This window comes from Schistocerca cancellata, chromosome 8 (assembly GCF_023864275.1).
Source record: "Schistocerca cancellata isolate TAMUIC-IGC-003103 chromosome 8, iqSchCanc2.1, whole genome shotgun sequence".
NCBI lineage: Eukaryota > Metazoa > Arthropoda > Insecta > Orthoptera > Acrididae > Schistocerca > Schistocerca cancellata.
Window position 1 is genome coordinate 33,111,045 of NC_064633.1, and position 20,109 is coordinate 33,131,153.

Here is a 20,109-nt window from a genome sequence, read left to right on the forward strand (position 1 = left end):
CTCACTAGTGGTAAGATAGATACTGCCTACAGGAAAATTAAAGAGAACTTTGGAGAAAAGAGAACCATATTAACAGAATCTTCCGTCGGTTCTTGGTAGAACAACATTATAATAATAAATGAAAAGCACCAGTTTGCTTTTGTTCTACAATATTATTTTTATTGCTAACCGGTTTTCGGCTTACAAGGCCATCTTCAGGCATTTACTGAGTATTATCATCAAAGAAGTTAAATGTTAGCAGACAACATTGGAAGAGAAGTAACACATCTAGAGCGAAGTAGAAACATACAGTGAGTAACAGCTTTGCAATGAAATAGTAAAAACTGAACAGTACATAAATAACAATGGAGTTGACAGGAAAACCTTTAGCACAAAATAAGAATAGCATGCCTACATAACACTTTCTATTGATAAACAAAACTATTGAAATAAGATAAAATTAGTACTAGGCAAGGCTGCATCAAGAGGTATGAAACATGGAGAGTGATACACAACCAATTGAAAAAGAAGAGACAGTTGTCAATGTAAATACAGAATACACGAGGAACTTCAGCCATATCAATACGATAAACAGAAATTAATAAATGCAGGAAAATTGAGGTGTTTGAGGGAACCTACAGTTTGAGAGTGTGGTGGTACTGCATTTTAACATTAACATTATAATCAAAGCAGTGGCTGTATACCAGTTTACATTAAATAAATGAGCAAAGTAAAATATGAACAGTATTTGATGAGACAACTACAAGGGGAGTTAAACATGGACAGTAATACAAGTTAAAAGCAAACCCTTAACTATTGAAACTACAGAATATGTGGAATACAAAGACAACTGCAACAAATAAAACAACTTAATGACTACAGGAAAATGGGAATATGTAGGAAGAGAGAGTGTGGGAAGTAATGAACAACAAAGATGATTATATGAAGTTTAGGAGAGAACCACTTGTAGGAATGTCAAGAGCTCAGATGGAAACCCAGTTCTAAGCAAAGAAGGGAAAGCAGAAAGGTGGAAGGAGTATATAGAGAGTCTATACAAGGGCGACGTACTTGAGGACAATATTCTGGAAATGGAAGAGAATGTAGCCTTGGGAAAGACAGTCCTGACAGAACTCTACTATCTGGTGAGCAAGATGTATGAGACAGGTGAAATACCCTCAGACTTCAAGAAGAATATAATAATACCAAACCCAAAGAAAGCAGGTGTTGACAGATGTGAAAATTACCGAACAATCAGTTTAATAAGCCACAGCTGCAAAATAGTAACACGAATTCTTTACAGACGAATGGAAATACTAGTAGAAGCCGACCTTGGGGAAGATCAGTTTGGATTCCGTAGAAATATTGGAACACGTGAGGCAATACTGAGCTTACAACTTATCTTAGAAGCTAGATTAAGGAAAGGCAAAGCTATGTTTCTAGCATTTGTAGACTTAGAGAAAGCTTTTGCCAATGTTGACTGGAATACGCTCTTTCAAATTCTAAAGGTGGCAGGGGTAAAATACAGGGAGCGAAAGGCTATTTACAATTTGTGCAGAAACCAGATGGCAGTTATAAGAGCCGAGTGACATGAAAGGGAAGCAGCGGTTGCGAAAGGAGTGAGACAGGATTGTAGCCTCTCCCCGATGTTATTCAATCTGTATATTGAGCAAGCACTAAAGGAAACAAAAGAAAAATTCGGAGTAGGTATTAAAATCCATGGAGAAGAAATAAAAACTTTGAGGTTCGCCGATGACATTGTAATTCTGTCAGAGACAACAAAGGACTTGGAAGAGCAGTTGAATGGAATGGACAGTGTCTTGAAAGGAGGATATAAGATGAACATCAACAATAGCAAAACGAGGATAATGGAATGTAGTCGAATCAAGTCGGGTGATGCTGAGGGAATTAGATTAGGAAAGGAGTTATGCTATTTGGGGAGCAAAATAACCCATGATGGTCGAAGTAGGGAGGATATAAAATGTAGACTGGCAATGGCAAGCAAAGCGTTTCTGAAGAAGAGAAATTTGTTAACATCGAGTATAGATTTAAGTGTCAGGAAGTCGTTTCTGAAAGTATTTGTGTGGAGTGTGGCCATGTATGGAAGTGAAACATAGCAGATAAATAGTTTAGACAAGAAGAGAATAGAAGCTATAGAAGAATGCTGAAGATTAGATGGGTAGATCACATAACTAATGAGGAGGTATTTCAATACCTCTGTTCATAGAATTGGGGAGAAGAGGAGTTTGTGGCACAGCTTGACAAAAAGAAGGGACCGGTTGGTAGGACATGTTCTGAGGCATCAAGGGATCACAAATTTAGCATTGGAGGGGAGTGTGGAGGGTAAAAATCATAGAGGGAGACCAAGAGATGAATACACTAAGCAGATTCAGAAGGACGTAGGCTGCAGTAAGTACTGGGAGATGAAGAGGCTTGCACAGGATAGAGTAGCATGCAGAGCTGCATCAAACCAGTCTCAGGACTGAAGACCACAACAACAACAACGAAGTTTCATGTTGTAATTGCATAGATATGTCCACAGATGGTGCAAAAGCTATGACGGGTCCTACTGTCGGAGCAACAACGAAAATAAAACGCCAAGAATTGCAGCATTAGTCATTGTGCTCTCCACAGATACACCTTAGTTACGAATTGCGTGTTTCGTTCAAGAAAGTTTTACACGAATCAATTCAAATCATTAACTACATGAATTCAAGGCCGTTGAAATCAAGACTTTTCACAGTACTGTGTGAAGATATGGGAAGCCTTCATCGTTCCCTGCTTCTCCACATGGAAGCGAGGTGGCTCTCCCGTGGGAATGCACTCTCTCGGTTGTACCAATCAAGATTGAAAGTCTTATCTTTCCTTTTGGAGCATGACACCAGATTAGCAGACCTTATTAATGACGAAAATTGCCAGTGTATACTCTCCTATTTGTCAGATATTTTCTCCAAAGTGAACGAAATGAATATTTCACTCCAAGGGCAAAGTAAAACAAAGATCACTGCTATCGACAAAGTTCGAGCATTCATGACGAAAATCAATTTTTGGGCAGAGAGTGTCGAGGAGGGGGAGGTCGAGTGTTTTTCTCTTCTCAAGGAGTTTTTGAAAAACAAAACATTGGCGCTTCGGAGGAATTTGTTTCATAAAATTCTGGAACATCTCCCAAGCTTGATATTGTTGGAGCATTATTTCCCAACAGCAGAAATACGAATGGGTGGTCAGCCCATTCACTGTATCCAAAAAGCCGAACATTCTATCATGAATATGAGTTGTTGATAGAAATTGCCACAGACCCTACCTTGAAATCAAGTTTTGACATTGACGGTTACTCACACTTTTGGATCCGTTTGGATAACAAGAAATACTATCCGCCTTGTTGAAACGGCAAAACGTGTACTTCTTCCGTTTGCCACAACATACATGTGTGAATCTGGATTCTCGATCTATGCTGCCCACAAATCCATTCGGACCCTTCCTTGTGAAAGGGCAGAGGAAATACGCACTGAAACAGCCAGGATACTGCGCCGAGCAAAACCACCAGCTTGCAACCTGAAGAAAGAAGAGGTACAAGACATTAAGAATATCAACGCCGACAAGAGTATATTGGTACTGCCTGCCGATAAGGGGAATGCGACCGTCGTAATGAAGACCGAAGATTATGAGCAAAATATCCGAGACCTATTAGATCCGACGACGTACCGAAAACTAAGCGCAGATCTGACGCAGCGTATCACTCGGAATACGAATCGATTAATCAAGGCGTCTTCTCTGCCGGCGGACATACAGAGAAACCTGCGCAACACAGAAGCCCTACCACCTCGGCTGTATGGATTACCCAAGATCCATATGAACAACGTTCCACTGAGACCGATCGTTAGCGCTCCTGGCTCACCAACGCATAAACTGGCGAAACACTTGGCCTCTCTGTTCCAGCCACACGTGGGAAAGACAGACACATACATTAAGGACTCAGGACATTTCATTGAGAAGCTGAAGAAACTGAAACTTGCGCCAAACGACATCCTGGTCAGTTTTGATGTTGTTTCGTTATTTACGAAAGTGCCACTCAGCGACGCTCTGGAGCACATCGGTTCCATGTTCCCGCAAGACATCAGAAAGCTCTTCCATGCATGCCTCACCACGAGCTATTTCACGTGGAATGGCGATTTCTACGAACAGCTGGAAGGCGTCGCCATGGGTAGTCCTCTGAGTCCAGTGGTGGCCAACTTCTTCATGGAACAATTCGAAGCACAGGCACTGGACTCGGCGACTTGCAAACCGAAGGTGTGGTACAGGTACGTCGATGATACTTTCGTGGTGTGGAGCCATGGTGAAGAACAGCTCAGTGAATTCCTGAGACACTTGAACAGCCTCCATGCCAACATAACATTTACCATGGAAGTAGAAAAGGACAAGAAACTGCCATTTCTAGATGTGCTGGTCACAAGGGACGGCGAAAACCTGGGACACAGCGTGTATCGAAAACCGACACACACGGACCTTTACCTGCACAAACTGTCAAACCACCGCCCGATCCAGAAAAGAGGCATGATTAGTACGCTCGTAACGAGAGCAGGACGGATATGTGAGCCTCAACACCTCAAACGAGAAATGCAACACCTGGAAACTGTTCTGAGGAGCAATGGGTACTCCAAAAATTACATTAGAAGTGTAACAGAGCCAAACACTCGGCGAAGTAAGGAACCCGAAAAAGAAATGTCGGGTACGGCCTTTCTGCCATACATTCCCAGAGTGACGGACAGAATCGGCCGTGTATTGCGCAAACACGGCGTTAAGACGATTTTCAAACTGACAAGGAAGATCAAAGAGTGTCTTAGATCGGCGAAGGAGAAAAGAGACCCACTTGCAATGTCGGGAATATACCGTATACCTTGCACATGCGGAAAAGTTTATGTCGGAATGACTGGACGATCCATTAACACCAGGATCAAAGAGCATAAGCGACATTGCAGGTTGGGGCAGGTGGAGAAATTGGCCGTGGCAGAGCACGCACTGAATGAGACCGACCACGTAATAAAACTCGCCGACACGGAAGTTTTGGCTGTAGAGAAGCACTATCACACGCGCTTGTTCAGAGAAGCTGTAGAAATCCAAAAACACGCGAACAGTTTCAACAAGAAAGAGGAAAGCCTTAAGGTAAACGGATTCTGGCTTCCCGTACTGCAGCGAACGACCGTCGCAGGTAGCAAGAGGAGAACCGCACCGGAAATGACCGCGGAGAAGCCCTCGGATGTTGACGCGCCAGGTACATATAGTCTGCGGCCGCGAGCTCGCCTCCAGTTCACCACCGGCAATGCAGGGTGAAGCTTTGACAATGCCAGCCACTTGTGCTGGCGAAACGTCAGAAAAATCATTAGATGAACGTCGGCCGAAGAACCCGAGACAGAAGCCAATAGGCAGTTTGTTAACAGTACACTGTTGCAACGCCGCCATGGACTGACAGCTGCCGTTCAGTAGATACGCAAAGACGTAAAAATAACTAGACTTTACGAGTTGTTTAGATGGTCACGAAAATCGATTGTGGAACTGGAAAACGGCTTTATAAAAGCAGATTTCCAGAATCGATTTTGAAGTGTTTACCTGACCAACCAAAAGCGGAACTGGGACATCAGCTCACGAAATCCGGTTTTGGAAACGCATGTAAACTGGGTGAATGTATTCCCACACATTGCACAACAGATATAACAATAGTCCATTAAAGGCAATTCCTTGGCCTCTTTTCTTTCGTGATTTGTCTGTATCCCGAATCATGGGTCTGCCTCTTTTCTTCACAGCTGCGCGGAATGGCCGCGCAATCTAAGGCGCCATGTCGTCGTGGATTGCGCGGCCGTTCCCGCCGGGGGTTCGAGTCCTCCCTCGGGCGTGTGTGTGTGTGTGTGTGTGTGTGTGTGTGTGTGTGTGTGTGTGTGCGTGCGTGCGTGTGTGTTGTCCTTAGCGGAAGTTAAACTTAGGTTAATAGTGTGTAAGACTAGGGACTGAGGACCTCAGCAGTTAAGTCCCATAGACTTTACATACATTTGAGCATTTTTCTACGGAATTTACGAAAAACCACACACACACACACACACACACACACACACACACACACACATACACGACTGTTACAAAATATGCATGCTCCTTACACAACAGTAGCCAAAAAGTGGAAGTGAAAAGACCACAAGCAGCAGCTTGTCAACAGCGAACAGTTTGGACATGACGTTGATTGCTCTTGGAGGAAGGTAGCTCCAACGTCTGAAATGTCAATTACCAAGTAATATAGTGTGTTGAACAAAGGGAGTAAATCCACTAGTAAATGTCTGGATACAGTGGGAATTCAAATAATATCGTTAATTTCAAGTTCTTTTCATTCATTTCTAAGCCAAAGACTATGGATACTTCGTGGGTGGGGGGTGGGGGCATTGGGAACATGGCACTTGCATTAAGAAGCATTCAGTTCCCATGGGTTTCGCTCTGAAATTTAAAATTATTGTGCTCTTGCCTGACTAGGGGTCCGCCATGGATTTTCGACTGAAGAAGGGGTCTGCCAGCTGGAAAGGTTGGGAAGCCCTGATTTAATTGTTTTGACGTAAGTGTAACGCCATTGCTTTGTACAGATTTTGCAAAAATTGATTTTTTTTCTATGTTTTATTTATATTTAACGTCCAAAATCTAACTAGTGCTCACTTCTGAACACTCGAGGGTAGGTATATGATTACGATGCAGCCGAAGTTTACAGATAGGCTTATTTCAACTTTTCGTGCACCAGCGGAGAGTCTTGTGCTTTTAAATATTTGAGTACATATAGCGAATTAGCAATAATAATTAATGTTGCTTAACTACCACAAGCCATATCCAATCGAACCTGCTTACTACAATCAAGTATCCATCTTTCTCTACAATTTTTACCCCCAAAGCTGCATTACAGTACGAAATCAACTGTTTCTTTACGTCTCAGGATATATTCTGTCTTCATATATCATCCGATATTCAAATGCCATAAAGCTGTTTTGTCGCCACATCTACTGATCGTCTCTTCGCTGTATATCCTATCTACCAATCTAATTCTCACCAGTCTTCTGTAGTAACACACTGCCATAGATTTAGTTCTCTTCTTGACTAATTTGCTACGCTTGTGACGCTACGGACGGGTTTTAGTATGTAAACACTTTTCCTAGCAAGTAATATTGACTGTAGGCTAATCCCATACTCATGACATTAGAACAAAAAGTTTCATGTTTATTTAGTACGATTACTGTACTCCGTATAGTTCTGAAATGAAATAAGTCAAATGAAATCCTATACACAGAAGTATGGTCAGTGATTCGTGATAAGACCTATAAGCACTGCACTCTCTCTCTCACCCACACTCACACACTCACACACTCACTCACTCACTCACTCACTCATACACACATTCGGAGCAACACATACAAGTAACATTGTAAATTTTGAAAACAACATGACATCGAATATATTGTACAGCTAGTACATATGTGAAATGGCTGGATGGCTGAGATGACTTTTCAATATCAAATACTGTGAAAAATATTTCGTGAAGCTAGAACATTGTCTCATAAAAGTTAAGTTTAGTTCCAAATAGCAATGACAAACTTAAATGATGCTATTCAAAACTATCATTTCATTTCAACACAAAAGTCAAATTTTTGAATCACAGTTTCAGTGTTTCACCACACATCTAATTTCATCACTATTGGTAAAACAGTTACTCAAACTCCAAGTTCCAGTGTTTTCACCGACAACAGTATAGACCGCAGTTCGTGGTCTAGTGGCTAGCGTTGGTGCCTCTGGATCATGGGCTCCCGGGTTCGATTCCCGGCCGGGTTGGGGGATTTTCTCTGCCCAGGGATTGGGTGTTGTGTTGTCGTCATCATTTCATCATCATCATCATCCTTAGTGACAGTGGCTAGATTGGATTGAGTAAAAATAGGACTGTGTAAAAATTGGGACTTTGTACGGGCCCTGATGACCGTGCAGTTGAGCGCCCCACGAACCAAACGTCATCATCACAACAGTTTATTTTGGAGATTAAAATAATTCAAGAAATGTCGAGAGCTGTACGTTACAAAGTTTTTGGCACTTACCGGTGTTACTGAATGTACGCTTTGTCAAATTAGGTATCCTAATTCTAGTGCCGCACTGACATTTACCGCTCTCTTGCGACTTCAATGCTTGAACTTTTATGACATTAAACAGCTTTCTCCATCCTGACAACTTTTTTCTACGTTATTTACAGCGACCCACATTTCCTCCGCTGCGCACCGCCATTACCCAGCTCTGCTGATCACTTACTCTTGGCTACTGGCTGACTGTTCGTATGCTTGCTCGGCAACAAATGATACGTTAGTTGTAACTCATGGAGCTCTCTCACAAAGGTTAACAAAATGTCTAAAAGTGATTACTGTCTTTTCTGCTTTATATTCTACTATATGCATATCATTTGATTGTTTAACAAAATAAGTAAAAAGAAATCACTGGAAAAAATTGAAATTCGTAATTTTGCTCGGTTAGTACAAAAATTAAAATAGTTCCACACGTCGCTAACGTGTGCTTCTAGTTGTTATTTAGCACACTGACGCATTTACGGAGATACTTAAAGTAGTTTTCATAATAAAATGATACAGAAAAATAAATTCTGTGAAAATTCCTCGAGTTAACTATGTCATTACACATCTCCCTCCAGTTCAGGACGGACTTTCAACAGAAAACACTGGCTTTATTGCCTCAGACAGCGCAAAAATGTTATAAAGATGTTACAGAAGCAGCTAGAAAAGTGTAATTGCATTGTATACACCAAAAATATGAAGAATGTACCTTTATGAGACATTTATTGTACATGAAAATGACAACAGTACTTAGATAAAAATATGTGATAATAATTTAATATTTGCAGTATTGAACTTGGAGTAATAAAAGAGTAGGCACTGCCCGACCTGAATCAGCACTGATCTTTTATGTTCTTGACGTTCCACTAGCTAATTTATTTCCATACAGTTCAGTTTACTTAATTTGACTGCAATCCATTCCCTTAGTTTTACGTTTGTAGAAGTTCGTTATATAATCTTTTTTCGTGACGCTATTCATTCCGTTCAACTGGTCTGCGACGTCCTTTGCCACATCTGACAGAACTGCAACTCCACTGGCAAACAGTAAGGCCTTTATTTTTTCTATCTCAACCTTAATTCCCTTTCCAAATTAGTTTACTTTAATGCTCGCTTAAATTTACAGACTGAAGGACACAGTGTGTAGACTAGACCCCCATGTCACTCCTTTCTCTACTACTGCTCTCCTTTCACGTCAGTTGACATTTATAAGCGTAGTTTTGTCTTTGTACAAGTTATCAATAATTTTTTACACTCTACATTTTCTTGTTTTTGTTGGTGTGGTCTTGAGACCGAACGCTGCTTTGTTAGAACTCTTGATAAACTCCAGAAGGCGGAATGTTGTCCACCATGACGACGGACTCACACAGTGATACTGCTGTTGTCGATCGTTCAGGTGCGGACGCGTGTCATGTAGTGCAGCACTCAGAGACGATGGTCTGGTATACAAACAGTGAACTGGCTGACACTGTCTTTACTTACGGGCAGGCTAATGGCAAATGGCAGCCGACTCCCAACTGCACCAGGAAGAGTATCTCTGTCGACAGCAGCCACCCCATGAACTGTCTGCAAAGTGTTCTGCTGTCTGTTTAAGACAGGCTCGTTTACGAGAATGGGTAATCATGAATGGCCATTGCACGCAGTACGTACACAGGCGTTGAAAGAACAAGTGTTGACAGTGTAGAACGGTACCAGTATTAGCACTAGTCAGGAGACCCATCGGCGTGGTCTAAGCCAGAAAGTCATGTGGAACAGTCTCCAAGACAACTATCACTAAACGTATCGCAACTCGTGCCGGCGTTAGGGCCTACAGACTTGCCAATGTGGTTACAGTTTTTTCATTTATTCATTGCATACGTCATATTGTAAGTAGGCTGTTCAGGTTTTCTTATTGGTAACGCCACGTAGCGCTCTGTATGAAAATCACTGGCTGTGCTGTGTGCAGTCTGTGGCTAGTTTGCATTGTTGTCTGCCATTGTAGTGTTGGGCAGCTGGATGTGAACAGCACGTAGCGTTGCGTAGTTGGAGGTGAGCCGCCAGCAGTGGTGGATGTGGGGAGAGAGATGGCGGAGTTTTGAAAGTTTGTAAAAATGGATGTCATGAACTGCTGTATATATTATGACTTTTGATGACTATTAAGGTAAATACATTGTTTGTTCTCTACTAAAATCTTTCATTTGCTAACTATGCGAAACGTCCCCTTAGAAAAATTATACATGACTGTGCTTAAACTGACACACAATATTTTTAGCGCAACGCAATCTGACTTTCAGAAATCCCTACAAAAGAATGGCCCTGACTAACATTAACCTATGTGTTTCACAAATCGCTTACCTCACAAAAATCTTGGTTACTCGAACTACTGCAATACAGCGAGCGCAACTACTGCCAGCTAAATAAAAGATTCAAACTACGGAAGGCACTAACTACTGATAGTCACAGTCAGCAAATGAAAGATTTTAGTAGAGAACAAACAATGTATTTACCTTAATACTGTTGAAAAATCGTAATATACATAGCAGTTCATAATATCCAGCATTACAAATTTCAAAACTCCACCATCTCTGTCCCCACATCCACCACTGCTAGCGGCTCACCTCCAACTGCGCAACGCTACGCGCTGTTCACATCCAGCTGCCGCTGCCCAACACTACATTGGCCAACAACAATGCAAACCAGCCACAGACTGCACCCAGCAAAGCTGTGTGCAGTCTGCGGCTACTTTGCATTGTTGTCTACCATTGTAGTGTTGGGCAGCTGGATGTGAACAGCACGTAGCGTTGCGCAGTTGGAGGTGAGCCGCCAGCAGTGGTGGATGTGGGGAGAGAGATGGCGGAGTTTTGAAAGTTTGTAAAAATGGATGTCATGAATTGCTGTATATATTATGACTTTTGATGACTATTAAGGTAAATGCATTGTTTGTTCTCTACTAAAATCTTTCATTTGCTAACTATGCCTACTAGTAGTTAGTGCCTTCCGTAGTTTGAATCTGTTATTTAGCTGGCAGTAGTGGCGCTCGCTGTATTGCTGTAGCTTGAGTAACGAAGATTTTTGTGAGGTAAGTGATTTTTGAAAGGTATAGGTTAATGTTAGTCAGGGCCATTCTTTTGTAGGGATTTTTGAAAGTCAGATTGCGTTGCGCTAAAAATATTGTGTGTCACTTTAGTGAATGTTTGAGTACGTTCAGTTTTGCTCAGCTGTTTGAAAAGCAAATAGTGTAAGAGGTTTATCAGCACAGTAATTCATAAATTTTTCTAAGGGGACGTTTCAATATATCCTATTCACTCTTTACGAGAAATGGTACTGTCAACTTCCACTACAACCACCTGTGGCCTACAGAGAATTGCCAACTGGGGCGGTGGCATCGATTCATCAGCACCGGCTCAACTCATTTTGTGAGTGGGCATTATTGCCAACCAGCCCATGCCTCATGGCACCAGTCGACCTTCCGCAGCACGTCGCAGGCATGGCATACGGGGGGGGGGGGGGGGGGGAGGGGGGGGGGGTTGGACAAAAATACGGGAACTCCACAAAGACAGCACATTACTGTGCACAATACGGTGTAGGAAAACCGTTGACAATAAAACACCTTCCAGTCGTCTCAGGATGGATAAATTTAGGTCCTGAATGATTTTCAAGGGAATCTTATACTATTCTTCCTGAAAAATAGTGAAAAGTTCATTGCCATTTATGCTCACTCAAATTATTCTGTATATGAAGTTTCGTGCAGGGACTTCCCTCACGCTTGTCAGAGGGTTAGCTGCTCTCTGTAATAAAAAACTGAGTCAACGACTCAACACTGAACTTGAACGGGTGTACTGGGACATCCACAACGAACAAAAGCAACGAACAACATCGAAAAAAAAAGTGGTCAGCGCTACAGGATGTCAATCCTAAGGGCCCGGGTTGGATTCCCGGCTCTGTCGGAGATTTACTCCGCTCAGAGACTGGGTGTTGTGTTGTCCTAATCATCATCATTTCATCCCCATCGACGCGCAAGTCGCCGAAGTGGCGTCAAATCGAAAGACTTGCACCCGGCGAACGGTCTACCCGACGGGAGGCCCTAGTCACACGACATTTATATTTATTTACCACGTCCAATCTCAAAGGTAACTACCGCTCACGACCGTTACAACGTGCATTTCAAGAAACCTGATCTGCATCCTCATATTGGTACTCTAGCGCTACTCTCATTTGAGTGGCGCTAAATTTGAATAGACATCACCTTTCAGATGCAGAAACCGGGTACCAACTTTCGTTTATGAGGCACAACTCGTTCTGGTTGTTGCGATTTTTTCCGGTAGTTTACATCATATTCTCAAAATGGTGGCCGTGTTCAGTAACGTACGCACGAAATCGTTTTATGTTGTTTGAGGCCACTTTGCGGAGCAGTGATTACACTGATGTTGCTGAACTTCATTGTTAAGTAAATCTTTAGTTTCACCAGCATGTGTGGGCAATTTTTATAACTCCTATCTTTAAGACTGACCTACAGAAAGATGTCTGGAGACGTTATTTAGTCTACGCCACATCTTTTTATGAACTTATTCGTCCAGGAATATCTTTTTCATGGTATTTGGAACTTAAAAGTCATCTCACTCATTTCAGACATGTACTAGCTGCAAAATATTTTCGATGTCATGCTATTTCCAAAATTTGCAATGTTGTTTGTATGTCTTGCTTCGAGTGCTTTACTTTCGTTGTAAAAAAAAGAAATTTACTTATTTCCGTTCTGCGTGATTTTTATAACCACATACAGTACTTTCTCCTAAAGCGGTTAAAAAGTATTTTCCCCAGATGGCAGTGTGAAATCTTAGCTTCTCAATAGCCCATTTACCTTTGGTAATTGGCGACTGTCATTGTGAAATGACAGCAGTTGTTGGGTGCTTGGTTGGTTGGGAAGAGGAGACCAAATAGCGAGGTCATCGGTCCCATGGGATTAGTGTAGGATGGGGAAGGAAATCGGCCGTGGCTTTTCAAAGGAACTATCCCGGAATTTTCCTGAAGCGATTTAGGAAAGTAACGGATAACCTAAATCAGGACGCGGGTTTGAACCGCCGTCTTCCCGAAAGCGAGTACAGTGTGCTAACCACTACGCCACCTCGCTCTGTAATAGTATTCGTCAAGCAAATGCACTTGATTTACAAATGTTGTGTTGAATAAGGAAGTTAGCGTGCAAGTTACCGATCGCTGTGTTTTATGCCGTACATTATTGTGAGTCCAATAAAGCAAAAAGCACAAAAGAGGTTTTAAAATGCTAGCACTACTGATATCTGTGTTCTTTTACAAGTATATGCAAGTTAGTAAGTGGCGTAAATTCTGCAATAGCAACTAGAGATGGGCAAAACTGTTCTTTTCAGAGATCGGATCAGAACTGTTCACTCCCTGAAATGAATTAGCTCTTTTTCATGACTCACCACTCATTTACAATAGAAAATAAATGGAAGGCACATTGCCCTTTAAACTTGGTTTATTCCAGTACTATACCTGTATTTTGATCTTATTTGATCCTATTTTGAAGTACACAGATAATGAGTAAGAATTTTGTATTGTTTATTGAAATTTCCACGATATGACAAAGTTTTTGATTATTGATTTATTTTGTACTATCGTGGTTTTTTGGGTGATCGGAAAATGTTGTAACTTGAGATTTACATTAACAATATATTTGGCTATAATGTATTAAAATTTCACTAACCTCATACAAATACATCGCAAGCCATATATTTTTAAAGTGAACGTTTCCTTCCGAAGACGCCTAAAATCGCAAAATCCGTACCAGAATAAGAAAAAAATATATAAATTTGACTGTAAAACGAAAGTGCTGCATATAGCCTTATGCAGAATAAAACAAGGAAAATATTGGTGTATCACATTTTGCGATACGTTTATCGGTTCGCTCGTAATTAAAGCGTAAATTCGAGTGTCCATAATAAAAATCCTATAGTAAGAGGAGTCGTCAGGAACCTAATCTGATCAGTTTAAACAAATAAAAATAAAATAAAAACAAATGATGTATACATAACATAATAATGTAATATACATAGCGGTATTACTACGAAGAACAATATCCAGTAGAGACGAACTCCAATGCAGAAGCACTGAGTCGAGCAGGTCGAGCCGCGAGCTGTATTACTGCGTGAGCTAAGACCGCAGAGACCAGAGTGACACCTGAGTTGCTTTGCTCAACGCTCTGGCTAGAGTCGAGAATGGTGGTGTGAGCGTTGAGCGGGCGAGTTCCGAGGGTGGGCGGAGCGGTGAACTCACCCGCTCCGAGACAAATCGTCCGTTCCCTTGCGAGCAGGTTGTTGCAAGTAGTTCCTATGTTATCCGCTAGGTGGCTCTCTGTCCTGTTGCTCGCATCAACTGCCCAGAGGGCAGGACGTGTGACTGAAACGATCGCCGACAGAGTGCGATGCGAAGTTAAGCTGCGCCAGACACTGCACGCGGCAGACGACGCACAGAGATGGCACGGCATATGTGAAACACAAAATCCAATGGGGCACTGCACAATGCAGGCAGCCAAGGTAGAAGCAGGGCAGAGGCCGGCGCTGGCTGTGTTGTGTGGCGTGCACTGTGCTGTGACCAGCAGAGGCGCTGCTGATATGCTCCGTCTCTCTCTCTCTCTCTCTCTCTCTCTCTCTGCCGTGGGAAACGTTTGGAGCTACCGTTCTTCTTTTCTGAATCACTGATTGTTCACTCCTTTGAAAGATTCAACTCTATGAATTAGTTCAAGAGCGCATCCCCCATCTCTAATAGCAACTCGAAGAGTTCTCGCGAATTTAGTGTAAAGTTGAACACTCCAATAGAGAAAAACGATTTTCTGGCGATGAATGCAGCCCTAGTATCGAGCCGTTGTGAGACTTTAACCCTCCATATTCAGAACACTCTAAACATATATGAATGTTTCCCACAGCATTGACTGATTACAGTGGAGAGTTGTCTGCTATGGCATTATAGTAGCCGTCCCCTTATATCATGAACGCAATTAAGTCTGGTCCATTACTTACCGTGTTGTAAAAATAGAGGTACCCAAGCTCTCCCTGCTTCTTCCCTGTTAAACGGATGTTGTAGGCCATTCTTTGCGGCTAACTGGTAAGCCATTCGACGTTGTTCGTCACCTGCAAACCAATATAATTTCTCTTCCATCCGAAGTAGGTAAGACACTAGTTCCTTTCCCAACTGTGCACCTAATACCAGTTTTCTTCCAGTTTTCCATGAATTTAATTTTGAAGGAGAAACTTCGGTGTTGCTAAACGCTTCTAACGTCGATCGTGGGATGTTAAATATAGTTTTATTTCTGACTTCACGAATCCTCTTGGTAATATTTGTTCCACTCCATTTCTTCCTTTTTCCCTGTTGACTATATTTTGGCTTTGTTTCTGCCATTCTAGAACGAAAACTGCACAGGTTAGTCATTTTGACAAAATGGTCCAAAATCTGTCTATAGCCCAAATTTACAATGTACATAATACAATCAATGTGTGGTACTGTACAGAGATCACATTGCGACACCAATGTTGGTAACGCCAATGTATAGCACAGACGTTAGAGAGGGCTCTCTGCAATCCGGAGTGAAGTATGGGGGGAGGGGTGGTGGAGTGGGGGGGGGGGTGGGCACTCCTGATGACCACACCTCAGCACAGTAGCACCCTCACACTGAGGTCAATATAGTTTCGAGCGTGCAAGAGCTCTGCCCCAGTTTGAGACCTCAGCTACAGCAGTCATCATCATAGTATAGGACCAAAGTGATAGTTAAAGTTTCTGATGGATTTGTTCATTTAAATGTGGAACTTTGCACTGGAAGAGAACAGTCTGTCAATGCTTTGCTAGTCAGTCACAGTTGTCAGTTATCCAGTACTCCTGTGGCAAATATCTGTACCACAGTTGAATAAATCTCTTATTGATTTATGTAATAAAATGACCTAATATTTCATGTGTTCCAGTTTCATGTGTCCACTCATCAGAGCAATCGAAGGATCCACTGTTCTGGCGAAAGAAAGTAGTTTCGCCTGATTACGATACCACTATAACTGCAAAGTCCGCCCCTCGTGGTCTCGCGGTTGCGTTCTCGCTTCCCGAGCAAGGGGTCCCGAGTTCGATTCCCGGCGGGGTCAGGGATTTTTCCTGCCTCGAGATGACTGGGTGTTGTTGTGTAGTCTTCATCATCATCATTCATCCCCATTACGGTCGGAGGAAGGCAACGGCAAACCACCTCCATTAGGACCTTGCCTAGTAAGGCGGTGCGGGTCTCCCGCATCGTTCCCCTACGCTCTGTAAAGAAGCATGGGACTTCATTTCCATTCCATAACTGCAAAAGCTTTACGATGGTTGAAACTGAGTTCGCTAGATTCGCATGCGATAACGAACTGACGTGGTGGGCTTACAGAACAACTGACATGATCTGCGAGGCTTTCGATTCCAAATTTTCTTTGTTGTCAAAAGCACTACACGCTACCATACAAGAATATATGCGCACACCATAACTGAACTGATATGTGTTTAGTTTCATTAGGAGCAACACCAACCTGCACATGCAGAGCTGCTACGATGGCCGCAGTATCAGAGTGGCAGTCCGCCCCCGGTAGCTGAGTGGTCAGCGCGACCGAATGTCAATCCTAAGGGCCCGGGTTCGATTCCCGGCTGGGTTGGAGATTTTTCTCCGCTCAAGGACTGGGTGTTGTGTTGTCCTAATCATCATCACTTCATCCCCATCGACGCGCAAGTCGCCGAAGTGGCGTCAAATAGAAAGACTTGCACCTGGCGAACGGTCTACCCGACGGAAGGCCCCAGTCACACGACATTTTATCAGAGCGGCGAGAGCGCCAGACCGGCTGGCCTCTCCCCTCCCCACCTCCCCACCCATCCCTACCCCTTGCCAGGCGCCTTGTTCGACCACAGCCTGCCCTCTTCGAGAATTCATGAAGTGACAAGCCGCGCTCGAGCTGTATGGAAGAGCCAAAGAGACTGGTACACCTGCCTAACATCTTGTAGGGCCCCCGCGAGCATGCAGAAGCGCCGCAACACGAATTGGCATGAAGTCGGCTAATGTCTGAAGTAATGCTGGAGGGAATTGTCACCTTTAATCCCGCAGGGGCAGAGATCTCTTTTGAACACCACGCTGCAAGGCATCCCACATATTCTCAAATATGTTCGTGTCTGGGGAGTTTGGTGGCCAGCGGAAGCGTTTAAACTCAGAAGAGTGTTCCTGGTACCACGCAGTAGCAATTATGTAACGTGTCGCGTTGTCCAGCCCAAGCCCGGCGGAACACACAATGGACATGAATGGATGCAGAATGCTTACGTACGTGTCAGAGGTATCACGGGTCCCATTTCACTCCAACTGCACACGCCCCACACCATTACAGAGCCTCCACCAATTTCAACAGTCCCCTGCTGACATGCAAGGTCCATGGGTTCATGAGGTTGTCTCCATACGCGTACACATCAATCTGCCGAATACAAATTGGAACGAAAGTCGTACGACCAGGCAACATTCCAACAACAGTCCAACAACGGTGTTGACGGGCCGTGGCTTGGCGTGAAGCTTTGTATCATGCAGTCATCAAGAGTACACTAGTGGGACTCGGCTGCAGAAGCCAATATCGATGAAATTTCGTTGAACGGTTCGCATGCTGACACTTGTTGATACCCAAACATTGAAATCTGCAAAAATTTTTGGACGGGATGCACTTCTGCCACGTTGGATGGTTCTCTTGAATCGACGTCGTTGGTCCCGTTCTTGCAGGATCTTCTTCCCGACCACAGCGATATCGGAGAGTTGATGTTTCACTGGATACCTGAAATTCACGGTACACTCGTGAAATGGTCGTACGGGGAATCCCTCACTTGATCGCTACCTCGGAGATGCTGTGTCCCATCGCTTGTGCGCCGACTACAATACCACTTTCAAACTGACTTAAATCTTGACAACCTGCAATTGTAGCAGCCGTAACCGATCTAACAACTGCGCCAGACACTTGTTGTCTTCCATAGCGTTGCCGACCGCAGCGCCATATTCTGCCTGTTTACATATCTGTGTTTGAATACATATGCCTCTACCAGTTTCTTTGGCGCTTCATTGTGGCTTGAGCGAGCCCAACCACCAGTCTGCAGACCTTTAAAGTGGATAGTGATCACTCTTCCTTGTCTTCAGATCAGACCTCAAAGGCTCATAATACTGAGGTCTACAGGCCGTGGAGGCCAGGGAAGGTGTGACAACTCATTCTCGTGCTCCTGAAACCAGTACTGGTCGATTAGAGGTGTGTGGATAGAAGCCCCATCGTCTTCGAACACACACGACAACTGTGTTGTAAACACTATAGCATGGGATGGATCTCAGCCTAAAGTGGTACATTCTCCTAGGCTGTAGTGCGACCTTGCAGAGTAACCACGATCTCTTTTGGTGTTTCCATACTTTTCTCCAACCCCTGTATCTGCATTCCTGTGGTGATCCTGCCTCCCCTGCTGGAGGAGCTCGAAACGCACGCAGCTGCTTTACGTTTTTCCTGATCTTCCTGCAAGAATAGTGCAGCGATACCCGAATTAGATGTGTTAGTCTGCCGACAAAAGGACCAGGGAAGTCAGAAATGAGGTATAGACAGGGCCGTTTTAATGGCCTCAAATGCGGACTACTGTGACTCTTCCGACTTAGATGTCTGATTCTTCTTACATAAATGGTTCACGATGGCCGATATATGGGCTAAATCAGGATCGAACTTCCGAAAGTAAACCAAGCCACACCTTTCTTGGTATAAGGAGGGGGAAATTTTTCTAAATCTTTGTTCTTCCTTGAGGTACTCCGATCCCGCTAGCAGAAACCAAGTGACCAGGGAAAGAAATCTCCTACCTGGCTAAATTAATTTTGGAAGTCTTCATAGTAACACCAGCAGCACGAAAGCGGTTCAGAACATTCTTGGTGTTGCAAATGTTGTTTGAAGGTAGCACTATAATTTATCACGTATTTTAAGTAATGATAAACTAATTCAGATTTTAGATCTCCCAAAACATTATTCAAAAGTCTGGAGAGAACAGCAGCCCCAGTTGATTGGCCAAATAATACATGGTTGAATTCTAATAAATTGCAATCCGTATAAAACGGCGTCACGTATCTAGAATCTTGGTCAATTGGGTCTGGTTGGTAAGCCTGATTAATATCGAGAGTAAAAAATTAAAAAAAAGCAGCACCATAAATCGGATGAAATAGTGGTGCAAGTCGGGTAGTGGCACAGATTCAAGGACAACCCTCTTATTTAACAATCATCCACCGGTCGATATCCGATCCTTCACTCTTCAGGACTAAAAACATAGGAGAGGGAGACGCGAGGTATGAGGTCTAATAACCCCAGCGTAGACTATCTACTCCACCGGCCGTCGCAAGATTTTCATTTTGCTGGTGACAACCTACAAGAAGTCTGAGGCACTGGAACACCATCAGTAAGGCGGATCCTGTATTGTATCCTGTTGGTAAGACTTAATTTGACGTTTAAGACATCCGGAAAATCTCTCAGAAGACACAGCATCGCCTTAGCCTCAGAATCACCAACATGACCTACGTTAAATTTACGATCATGCACAGTAACAGCGTCAGTCCCTGTGGCAGGAATACATTGCCACAATCTGAAGTTCTTTTCGGGGTAAAATTAAAAAGAAAACTTCCTATCCATATAATTCAAGATCAAACAAGTACGCTGAATACAATCGCAGCCCAAATGAACCTTAACGCAAAGCTGATTGACAATGTTGAATTGAACGGGCGAAGAAAACCCTTGGGTCCTTACAGCGACCAATCAGAGGTAAACTTGCTCATTAGCTGTACTACATTCCTGCTAGGCCGATTGTGGGCTGAAGAACTTAAAAATTCTGCAATTGCGAATATATCATTCATAATCAACCAATCAATGGTTACTGCCTGAGACAATTAAAGCACACAAGGGTTCATTATTTACTGCAGCGCAAACAAGTGGTAAAAATGAATTGTCAGCTCTAATACGGTTACAGTGCTTAA